Below are 12,061 nucleotides of genomic sequence, written 5' to 3'. Positions count from 1 at the left end.
CTCTCAGGTGTCATTATTTTACTTTTGTAAATATATAACAGAAAGATTAGGATGTGGCAGAAGATCTGTTAAATGCTTAAGTATATAATAAGTGATAAATTTTCATAATTTTACAATCACAGATATACATTTGTCTTATTTGCTCTTTACTTTTTTCTATTCTATTCACAGATGGGAAAAAATGAGCATAACATTAATTTCTTGGAAGTGGAATGAAATAGGATAGGAGAAAATATAGTATTGTTAAATATATATTTCCTTTTACTCTCTCCACTTATAGATTTTTTAATTTTATAGTGTTTTGCATATTTGGCCAACTAAGAGTTATAACTGCTGGTGAACTGTATGTCTTTCTTCTGTTTCCTTGGCTCTTGTATGTTTTTTCTTTCACTTGCTATTTCTTATAAATTAATCTGTTTACATAATTTGCAATAATTTACAATGTTTTCTTTTTTTCCATAGTTTCTCCAACTATCTAACAGTTGGAAGAATATGGAATAGAATCCAAGCAGTCATATAATTGGGTTTTTAAATTAAGCAATAGGGAGGTTCTTCTACACACACGTTATTTCATGTGTACTTTTATCCTAGGCATGTGTGCTAGTACATGGTCCCTGTCTAGATGTTACCTGTAGTTCAAAATGATGATTCTGAATAGACTTCTATTAGGAAACCTCTGAAGATGTGCTGTAGATCTAGTACTTTCTAGAATCTCTGTTGCAAGTAGGAGAGTGTTTCTGTTCCTCTATCTCTGCTGTGCTGAAGTATCCTCCAGTTGATATACATTAATTGTGGATTTTCCAAAGAAATTGAAGGGGAAAAAAAAAAAAAACATTTACTCAACGGGAAGCATCGATAATATGGGAACCCATTTCCAATTTGTTTCTTCACATGGATACTTGAGACCTTAATTGACTTGTGATAAGACAGAACAGCCCCCAGCTTCATGCATAGAATTCTACATTACTTCTACTCTTCATTTTTTAAAAATTATGCATATATATGTGTGCGTACACACACACACACACACACACACACACACATATATAAATTTTCTTTCCTTGCTGAAAGAGAAAGATTTATTATATATATGTTGTTTTATGCATTCAAGCTTCCTGCACTCTTGTTATAATAGTAAGGAAGAAAACACAAAATTAATTTGTTCTATAGCACTTAAATCCACCCCCAAGCTTTCCTAGGTTTAACAAGTGTTATTTCCATGATTATTTTCTGACTGCCTAGATATGATTTATGGAGTTTATGATGCTACTCAGCAAAGGAGTACATTTTAAGGAAATTGCACAGAGAGAACCTGACAGATTTCTATGTCTTTGTGTCTGACAATAGTTTTGTGAAGGAAAGGAAAAAAAAGGTTTTCTCTTTTTTACATATTTAAAAAGGTAAATTCCTTTTAATTTTTACTTATATCTATTTAAATTAAAAATAAGCTATGACTTATTTATGCAATTGACATGTGAATTAAACAAATTTTAACTTTGGAAACAAAATAACACAGAAATGCTTAATAGTTAATACAGTGCTGTATTAGATAATCTGTAATGACATTTTCTGAAGCAGACATCTAGGAAGAGTACTTATAACTGTTACCTTTAATAGTACAAGAACATAAGGTAGTCATTGTTCAGTCTCATTGACCTTCATATACCATAGTGACAATACCATTTTAGAATCAGATGGACCTCTGACAGAGTATTGGCTCTTGACAGATATATTACCTTAGGCAAATTACTTGTTTTTAGCTTTAAGCTCTCTCATGTAAAATGAGTATAATAATGTCAATCCTGTAGGATTGTTAAAATAATTAAATGAAATATTTCATATCATTTCTCAAAATTCTTGACACAAAATAGAGAATAATTATTATTGTAAATGGACTATTTTTCACATAACTTCTTGAGTTGAACTACTGTTATCTATCTATCTATCTATCTATCTATTTATTTATTTAGGTCCAGTGTTTAGATCTTTGTTGTTTTTCATTTTATTAGTGTTTTATTTACTTAGTAAATCCTTCTTATGCCACTTCAACTTTAGGAGTAGACAGTGGAAACTGCAAACTCTGAATTTTAAAAGGATAGTTAATTTTAAAACCACAGTTACAGTACTCTCATTTGCTTATATTTTTCTATCCTATCAGTAATATCCTTGTCAGCCTTAATCCTAAAAGCTCTTTTAGCTTCTACTTCAAACCTGCTGTTTGCTGCATTTCACGTGCTTTGTGACCTTGATATCTGCTTTGAGTAGGTATTTGTATCAGAGCCCTTCTCTGTTCTTGATTTAACATTTTTTTCTTTATGATTATTTTTCTAAGGATGCATATGTACCAGCACATGAGATCTCTGGATTCATTTCTTTGACCCAGATATGACTATAGAGATGCTGTAAATTTTTAATTAGTGAACATGGAACATAACAAAAATAAAATAAAAACTAAAACAGAAAGCTTGAAAGTCATCAGATTGTTAAACCAATTCATATTCTTGGTAGGGGTTCTAATTCATTCCCAGAGAAAACAAGGAAGTTATGAGAGTAAAAAAAGTCACATCAAAGGATATGTGACCAGACTCCCTCCAGTGGTAGAATAACTGATATGTTATAAGTAGTAATACTGGCAACTTGCTTTGTTGCCTAGGTAAGGCAGTCAGAATTTCACTCTATAGAACGCTACCTAGACAACTTCTAAGTCACTTAGTTTTTCACTGCTGTTTCCCCCTCATTTAGGCCCAATCTTGATTTTTTCCTTAACTTATGTAAGTAGAGTTTATTGATTATTTGTATATATTATCCGGGGCTTCAGAAAAACAGCAGTTGCATCAATTACTACAGTAAGGATAATCCTTCAGGTTTCTGGTTTTTCTTCTCTGCCCTTAGTAAATGCATAATTTTAGTTTTTCCTTACAGCATTTTCCTCTTTTTTGGGTTTGTTTTCTATTTCTGTTAAATTTTTCTATAAGAATCTATTTACTGTTAAAATCTGTTTTTACTGGTTGAAAGCATTTGCCTCATTAACATTTTTAAACATAATTTTATTATTACACAGTAGATAAACTGTATTATTATTAAGCAAGCTGTATTTTATATACATACATTTGAGAAGTACAATCAGTATTTGTGGAAGATTTCTAATAGAAATGTATAGAAATATTGAAGAATTCTCAACAGGAAAAATAGGCAGCATCCTTATGGAAGGATAGTGAATGGCAAGGGTGTAAAAGAAATGCAAAAATAATTATAAGCTTTGTGACTGAATTTTCAAGCAAAATGAAAAGTGATAAGGAGTAATTTAAGGATTTTAAGTCTGGGAAATCAGAAGAATCATTGACAGGGAACAAAGGAGAAAGGAAATAATATTTAGACATCATGATGACAGTTTTTTAGACCTCAAATTTTAGATCTCCGTGGACATCCAAATATATCCTAATCCCTTTTTCAGGGGCACTTTCCTCTCACAGAAATCATATTCTCAGATGTTTCATGTTCTCCATGTTTCAACATGGATGCCCACAAGAGAACCCACCTACATTCTTTTTAGTCTCTTATTTTGCTTGATTCTCACTCTTCAAAGGGCCACCCATAATCCATTGATAGTATTTTGATACCTATTACTAGATAAAAATTAGCCACTTGATACTTTATAGAGGATTGTGAAATAGAGATTTTTGAGTCATCTAAAGGTAGTTTTGAAGTCATAGAAGACTTTTCAGAGATATTGAACATAAAAGGGAAAAGAACATTTATGTTAAGACATTTAGAATCTAACAGTAAGCGATTTCCTTGGAAACTTAAACATTTAGTAATTCCTCTTATGTTCTGAGGAAAACAGTTCTAGAAGGAGAAAGAGAATTGTTCATAGAACTATATATTCCACCAGGGGAGACTAGAATTTACGTGGACAAGGCAAGATTAGGATTTGACTTCAGTTTTAGAGTGACCTCTAATCAGCTTTGTGTCTCACCCCTTAAAGGAAAGGAGTGATTACATGTTGGAGAAGGTCAGCTTTGAAACCTAAAGATGAAATAAATCTACATTCCAGGTTTGTTAAAAATGTAGTCAAGAGCTCTGCATTTTTGAAGTTCCTCCACATCTATGTGAGTTGAACAAAAAGCATCATACTCTGAATCATAGTTTTGTGTGTTTACAACTATTCGCACCAAGATTGTGGTTCATTTTAAAAGGGCTTCTTTGTGAAGAATTTTGCTTATATGCTGTTTATTTAGTGGTTGTAGCAAATATTATAAATAAATCCTTTTGTTTTCTGTAGCCTGTGAGAGTGTTGCTATCTGATAATAGTATAAAAGGCTTGTAGCTTCCCTAGACATGTGCCATTAAAGATAAAGCACAAACATTTTTTTTCAATATCTTTAATGTGATTTTCTTGAAAAACAGTGTCTTTTCTTTTCTAGCTTGAATGATGGTGAATCTGTCAGTATTTAAAATTTTAAAAGCTGATAATGCAACAAGAATGACAATTTTTTAATATTATTATATGATAGGTTCTTAATGATTGATTTTGAAGTTATACCTATGATATAGAAGAGGCATCAGCAAGTTACAGTTCTTGGTCCAAATTGAACACCTGCTGCCAGGTTTTGTAAGTAAAATTTTATTGGAACATAGCCATGCCCATTTGTTTAGATGTTGTCTGTGGCTGCTTTCTTGCTAGAAAGGTGAGGTAGCTATGACAGTAGACCATATAACTTACAAGCCTTAAAATACTTATTATCTGGTCCTTTAGAGGAAACGTTTGCCAACTCCTAATGTAGAGTATTGAGAAAATAAATTAATCTTTCTTGGTAGGAATGAAAATATTGAAAGAAGAATTTCTGAAAAAAATTGTATAATCATTTTGATTTTACATGTTACTGGGGTCAGGCAGAGAGCAGTAGAAAGCTGGCTAGCTCTGTATGGAGTCAATCAAAATGGGTAGTGATCTATGCCATTGGGTCTGATAGGCAGTGAAAGAAGCAAGCCCTAATTTTAAGTTAAAATCTAGTCCTCGTATAAATAACTTTAGAAAGAAATACTAGTTATGCATTAATATTTCCAGGTACACTTAACAATTCTATCAATAGATAGGTTTTAGAGTGTCAAAGATAATGATGTGGACTTTGAGAAGTATGGATAGTTATGGTGTGTACTACTACAACAGTTGTGTGTACATCATATTCTTCCTTGTAAACCAAATTCTCATTGAAAAATGTCAAGGTGTTACTCCTCTTTATGTCTTTCATAGTCTAATGTAGTGCTTCTAAATCTGTATTTTGGTTTTTATTTTCAATATTCAGTCTATCACTGAATGATACTTTATAAAAATATAATAAAAGTAATTATTAGAAAAGTAAAATTTAAAGTCCAAAAAAAAGATTCAACAGATATGAAAATCTCTGTCAAATTCCTATTAAAGTTTCCAAATATTTAATCCTAATTTTTTTTTATCTCATCAGAGCCTGGTAAGTAGTTTACAGGCCGTACTTTGAGTATAATAGCTTGAGGACAGTGCCATTCTATTCTTGTTCGATTAATTTTTAGGCACTAAACTTAACCAGTTTGCTTCCTTTTGTTCTTTTATTTACATGTAATTTTTACTGTTTATTTGTACATGTACTCCAACTTTAGTATCTGTGTTAAGAACAGAAAAAAAAAAAGGATCCAAAAATGAATATAACTTGGATCCTGCATTTAAAGGATTCACTGGCATTTAGGGAGACAATAAGTTTAAATAGATAAATATAATAACATGATGATACTATAATAGAGTGTAGAGGAGAAAGTAGGTAATTCTGTCTTGAGTGTCTCAGATGGCTTCACAGAGGAAGCAAAAAATTTTTTCTGGATATTAAAATAAAAATAAAAATTTTCCAGGAGAAGTGGAATAAGGGCATTTCTGATAGAGATAAGAGCATATATAAAGGTGTAAAATCATGTATGTTCTAGCAATATATAACATTTGGTATTGATGGAAAAAAGAAGTGTTTGTTATGAGAAAATAAGCTGAAAACTAGTTAAGGCTACCTAGATTATGCCATGGTTAGGAGTTTGAATTTATCTTGTCTGAAATCTTGTTAATAAATTTCAAAGCTTGTAATTTTTAGAGAACCTTTTTTTTTAACATTTTGCAGAACTCCAACAAGTAAAAGTAGCTTTTAATTAGTATATATTTATCCTGTAATTTCAAACTTAACAGCATTTTCCCAATAAAGTCAATAAGTGGATACAGTAAGAAATGAAAATTAGCAGTTATACATGGAAGTTGCTATTTTATATTGGCCTCAATATCCACTTATGTATTTTATTTTTATTGTATTATGCGTAGGAAATTCTACCTCATAGAAATAAGTAGTGACAAATGCTAATGTTTATAAACTCATTTTGCTTTCTCAGGATAGTCTTCAAATAAATTGATCCAGACTAAATAGAAATAGTAAGTTGTTTTTTTTTCAGAGTTGAATCAAAGAGTAAATAGTCCTTTTGGAGGGAGGTGATGGAATCTGTTCATCAGTTCATTTTTTCATTGTTCAGTGAGAAAATAATGTATCTTATAATATTCTGAAATATTTTTGGTAACATTTTTTTTAAAAGCTTATACCTTTGTGCTGATCTCTTAAAATTTCAGAAGAGTTAAATTTATTTTACTTGCATGATTAATCTTAACTGTAAGGATCAGTTTCATTACTGACAATTCATCTGCATTTATAAGCTCGGTAACATTGTGACTATTATCAAATTGAGCTTCTTCAGCTTATTAAAGACCTCAATAATCAAATTAGTTTTCTCATTATATTTGAAAGATGTTTATCAAATGTTTTTTTTCCTATATTTATTGAAGTATAGTTGATATATAATGTTACATTAGTTTCAGGTATACAGCATAGTGATTCCAAAACTGTGTACTTTATGCTATGCTCACCACAAGTGTAGGTACCATCTGTCACTATTCAACGCTATTATAATACCACTGACTATATCTATGCTCTTTGCTGTAGGTTTCATCCCCATGACTTATTCATTCCATAACTGGAAGCCTGTACCTCCCACTTCCCTTTACCCATTTTACACATCCCTATACCCTCCTCTCCTATGGCAACTATCAGTTCTCTGTATTTTGTTTCTGCTTTTTGTTTATTCATTTATTTTTTAATTCCGCATATAAGTGAAGTCATATTGTATTTGCCTTTCTTTGATTTATTTCACTGAGCATTAATTATATCCATGTTGTAGCAAATGGCAAGATCTCATTCTTTTTTATGGCTGAGTAATACTCCATTGTATAGGCTTCCATATCTTGGCTATTGTAAATAATGGTAAAATAAACATAGGTGTGCATATGTATATCTTTGTTAGTGCTTTTGATTTCCTTGGGTAAATAGCTAATAGTGGAATTTCTAGATTGTGTGGTGTTTCTATTTTTAATTTTTATTAAAGTGTTTTTAAATTAATAAAGTATTGTTTCTTTTTTATTTTTAAAATTCATTTTTGTTTTGTTTTTTTAGATATAATGTATTGTCAAGTTAGCTAACATATGGAGTATACAGTGTGCTCTTGGCTTTGGGAGTAGATTCCCATGATTCATCACTTAACATACAACACCCAGTGCTCATCCCAACAAGTGCCCTCTTCCATGCCCCATCACCTATGCCTCCCCCATTCGTCAGTTTGTTCTCTTATTTAAGTGTCTCTTATGGTTTGGGGCGCCTTGGTGGCTCAGTCAGTTAAGCATCTGACTTTTAATATTGGCTTAGGTCATGATCTCACAGTTTTGTGACTTCAAGCCCCACCTCGGGCTCTGTGCTGACATCGTGGAGCCTGCCTAGGATTCTCTCTCCTCACTCTCTGCCCCTCCCCCACTAATGCTCTCTGTGTCTCTCTCTCTCTCTCAATATAAATAAATAAACATTAAAAAAATTTTTTTAAAGTCTTATGGTTTGACTCCCTCTCAGTTTGTAACTAATTTTTTTTCCTTCCCTTCCCCCATGGTCTTCTGTTAAGTTTCTCAAATTCCACATATGAGTGAGAACATATGATATTTGTCTTTCTTTGACTGACTTACTTTACTTAGCATAATACCCTTCAGCTCCATCCATGTTGTTTTAAATGGCAAGATTTCATTTTTCTCATTGCCAAGTAGTATTCCATTGTGTGTGTGTGTGTGTGTATGTGTGCGTAATATACACATTCAAAGCAATCACAATCAAAATAGCACCAGCATTCTCCTCAGAGTATTTCTTGTTTTTTTTGAAACATATCTTTTTTCAGGATAGTCACCTAAGTTTGGTATGAAAGATAAATTTTGAAATTTTTTATTCATAGCATTATAATTAGCTCAGAAAGAAACTCCTTCAATTTAAACCATGGCCTATATGAGATTACTTAAAACTATTTTGAAATATCTTAATATCCAGTTCTTATTAATAAACAATTACTACTTAATAAAGTTGGCAATAGCTTTTACGGGAGCTACCATTCCTGAGATTTAAAAAATTTTATCTCTACTCCTTAATAGAGGTGTCTCAATATTTCTGACAATTTAGTTGATGATGTGTTAAAAACCTGATTTAGACATTAACATTTTCTTCCTCATTGTGTGTTGTTTTAGCATTCTTAAATTTATCTGTTTGAGAAACTTCTACAAAAGTAAGTGGAAAGATCTGCCACATTCATATTCTCATTCAGTTAAATTGGAAGGATTTATCTCTGCATTTTCAGACATGTACCAATGTTTTATTCCAGTTTTTTGATAACAGTTTACTAATTTAACATATTTGTTACAATGTCAAAAATGCAAGATTTAATACGCCTAAGTAAAAATCTGTTGGCTGTGATTAAACTGGAAGTGAGAGATATAAAAAAGGAGCTGTTGGTGATGACTAAATTTGCTAAATTGGGAGATTTGATGTATTTTGATACCAGTAAATAAAGTAGTTTGTTAGTTGGAAGAAATGTGAAGTAGTAGCCTTAATAACAAGCTATTAAATAAAGCTTTTTCTGGACAACTTAGGTTGCCTGTGTAATACCTAGATGGAGATGACCAGAAGGCTGTTAGAAATGTCCATCTGTGTCTCATAGGCAGGGAGTTTGAGGACAAAGATGAAAGTTTGGTAGTCCTTTTCAAGATGGTTTTCTGTTCCTCTTATTTGTCCTTTATTAGGTTTTCTTTACTTCACCCTGTAGTCAATCTTTGGGTCCATGTCAAATTGTTCAACTGCTCAGTAGAATAAGTAAATTTGAATGCTGGTGTCTTTTATGTGGGGTCTAAAAGGAGCATTTGAAAATTAATTACTTTTGACATAATTGAATTTGGCTTGGGTGTGGTTATTTCAGGCAGTTGACATGGAAGAAACACAATTGGCCTAAACTCTGTACTTGATAGATTTCCCCTTATTTTGGCTGGAAAGGGAATAAGTGTATGATTTTCTGTGTTTACTGTGGAAATGTACTGGATTAATTTTTCCCTCTTTGTCAACATAGGCTATAGTGCATAAAATAAATTAACTGTTGGGAATTCAAATTAGCAGAAAAATAATGACACTGGAGCCCAAAGATAAACTAAAATTTTCACCAAAGGTATTTCTAAGGCTTTCATACTGAATGTATATTTCTAAGATTTTCTTTTGACTTTGAATCCACTAATTTTAATGTTCTCTAGGGTTTTTATTGAATGGCTAGCCTAAATAGAACATGGTCTTTCTTACACTTAATTTTTTTTGGCTGATTCTTTGTGTTTAAACTTAGATAAGCCTGACATTTTAATAAATATAATTTTTGTATAACTTTTTCAAACTGTGATAGGCTGAGGGTTGAGAATATTTATATATTGTTCTTTTCTGTTACAATTCACTGTATCCAATATTAATTTCCATGAAGCTAGATATACCTTTTTTGGTTGTTTTTTTTAGTGATTAAAAAAAAAGAAAACATAATCACTAAAGAATGATGGCTCTGGGATTTGCTGTTTATGCTACTTGTTTTGCTAAAAGCTTTCCTCATTTAAATTCTAGTTACACAGTTTACAGTGATAAAATTCAAGGTCGAAATAGTGATAAATGTTCCAAAAACAATCTAACCACCTCTACCAGAATTTTTATTCTGCACCATGTATTTTAAAAGTGTATCTTCATCTGTATGAATATTTCTGAGAGCTTCACAAATATTTCAAAAGCTTCGCATGGTCAACAATGAACTTTTTCTTCACTGTACTTCTAATAATTAGAATATTTTTTCCAGCTTTTTGCCTGTATTATTAATACTTTACAACTTTAGCTATCTAACATACAAAATCCTCTTGGTTTCATTATAATGTATTAATATTTTAATGAAAATCTTAAATATATTTCCCTGGATACATGCATGATGCTATTTAGCACAAATAATGTATGTGTGTGTGTTTTATTTACTTATTTTCATTGCACTTTAAAACACAGAAATGCTATCCTTTAAGCCTGACATGAAATCTAAACTCACAAAACACATTAATCAAAGAATAATTATTTTCTCTACAATAGGGTTTCTCTGTTGTTTCTCTAGTTTCTTATAATTGTTTCCTTCAGAAGAATTTGACAGAAAGGCAAAATGGCACTGAAATGTAATATAAACTAAATTGTCTTGAATCATGGTTTCTTAAATTATCTATGAAAATTTTATCTATGAAAGTATATATTAGACACTGGAAATTCAGATATTTTTAGCTTCATCTATTTGTAGGTAATTTCAAAGGTAGCTAAATTGTAATTGTGCTGACAAATTTCAAAAGCACTCAGAATGCTGTACTTGTATCATTTACCTAGGAGTTTGCAAAGCTTGTCCAGCTTTTCTGTAGTCAACATTTCTGTATTTCTTTTCTTTGAGCACACAAATCTCTTATGAAATGTTAAAAGCACTGTTTTTAATTTTTTTAATTTTAATTTTTTTAAATTTTTTTAAATGTTTATTTATTTTTGCCAGAGAGACAGAGCATGAGCAGGGGAGGGGCAGAGAGAGAGGGAGACACAGAATCTGAAACAGGCTCCAGGCTCCTGAGCTGTCAGCACAGAGCCCGACGCGGGGCTCGAACTCACACTCACAGACTGCGAGATCATGACCTGAGCCGAAGTCGGAGGCTCAACCGACTGAGCCACCCAGGCGCCCCAAAAGCACTGTTTTTAAGTAAAACGTGACTCTTAAGAAAGCTAGGTGTGATAGTGTAAGAAAAGAGAAAGGAAAAAAAAATTTTACCCAGAATTGTTTTTGTCAGATTACAATGTAGTTTTGTAAAATGTTTGCAAGAGGTAATGTTATTATACTAACAGTATAAGGTATCATAATTTATTTTGGTACCAGAATTCATTTTAATTGCTTTTAAAATTTTTATTGTCTTGTATTATCACTGAGGGTCTGCACATGGCTGATTTTCATTTTTCTGTTGTACTGTACTACTTTTTTGGGGGGAAATTATGCACTTTACTTTTATAATGTAAGAACTTTCAAAAGTTTTATGTAAATACCATGGGTATATTGTGTATGAACCCCAGAGTAATAGAACTTCTATTAATGTTTATTTTTATCTCAGCTAATATAAGAAAAAAATGCTTAATCTTATATATATAGACAGATTAATTTCAGGTATATCAAACTATCATGTATACTGAATGTGCTGGAGATACCTTTATATAATTGGTATATGGAATTGAGAAATGAAAAATATTAGTATTGGGTGCCTGGGTGACTCAGTCAGTTAAGTGTCTGACTCTTAATTTTGGCTCAGGTCATGATCTCACTGTTTGTGGGTTCAAACTCTGCCTTGGGCTCTGTGCTATGTTGGCATTGAGCCTGCTTGGAATTCTCTCCCCCTCTCTCTCTGCCCCTATCCCACTCCTGCTCTCTCTCTCTCTCTCTTTCTCAAAATAAATGAATTAACTTAAAAAAATGAGTTGGGATGAGCACTGGGTATTGTATAGAAACCAATTTGACAATAAATTTCATATTAAAAAATAGTAATTAAAAGAAATGAAAAATATTAGTGTTTCGTAAGACACGTATTGGTGTACTTTTTCCATTCTGATATACG

The 12,061-nt window shown here is 31.7% G+C and overlaps 1 protein-coding gene across 4 annotated transcripts in view; it reads left to right on the top strand.

Annotated features, from left to right (window-relative positions):
• The window catches only part of PHYHIPL (phytanoyl-CoA 2-hydroxylase interacting protein like), a 93,281-nt gene that overhangs the window by 2,572 nt on the left and 78,648 nt on the right, over positions 1-12,061 (top strand). Inside the window, exons 1-2 of one of the 4 annotated variants that reach the window (XM_060642752.3) lie at positions 3,893-4,054; positions 4,515-4,612. The exons of 1 other annotated variant lie outside the window; for it this stretch is intronic. The gene's annotated coding sequence lies outside the window, so the exon portion shown is untranslated. Of the gene's footprint in view, positions 1-3,892; positions 4,055-4,085; positions 4,110-4,514; positions 4,613-12,061 lie in introns of those variants that run through there. 2 more of the 4 variants (XM_060642753.3, XM_078434268.2) reach the window with 2 other exon arrangements.

This window comes from Panthera onca, chromosome D2, assembly GCF_046562875.1.
Source record: "Panthera onca isolate mPanOnc1 chromosome D2, mPanOnc1 haplotype 2, whole genome shotgun sequence".
NCBI lineage: Eukaryota > Metazoa > Chordata > Mammalia > Carnivora > Felidae > Panthera > Panthera onca.
The sequence above is the reverse complement of the archived record's forward strand: the minus strand, read 5'-3'. Positions and strand labels throughout refer to the sequence as shown.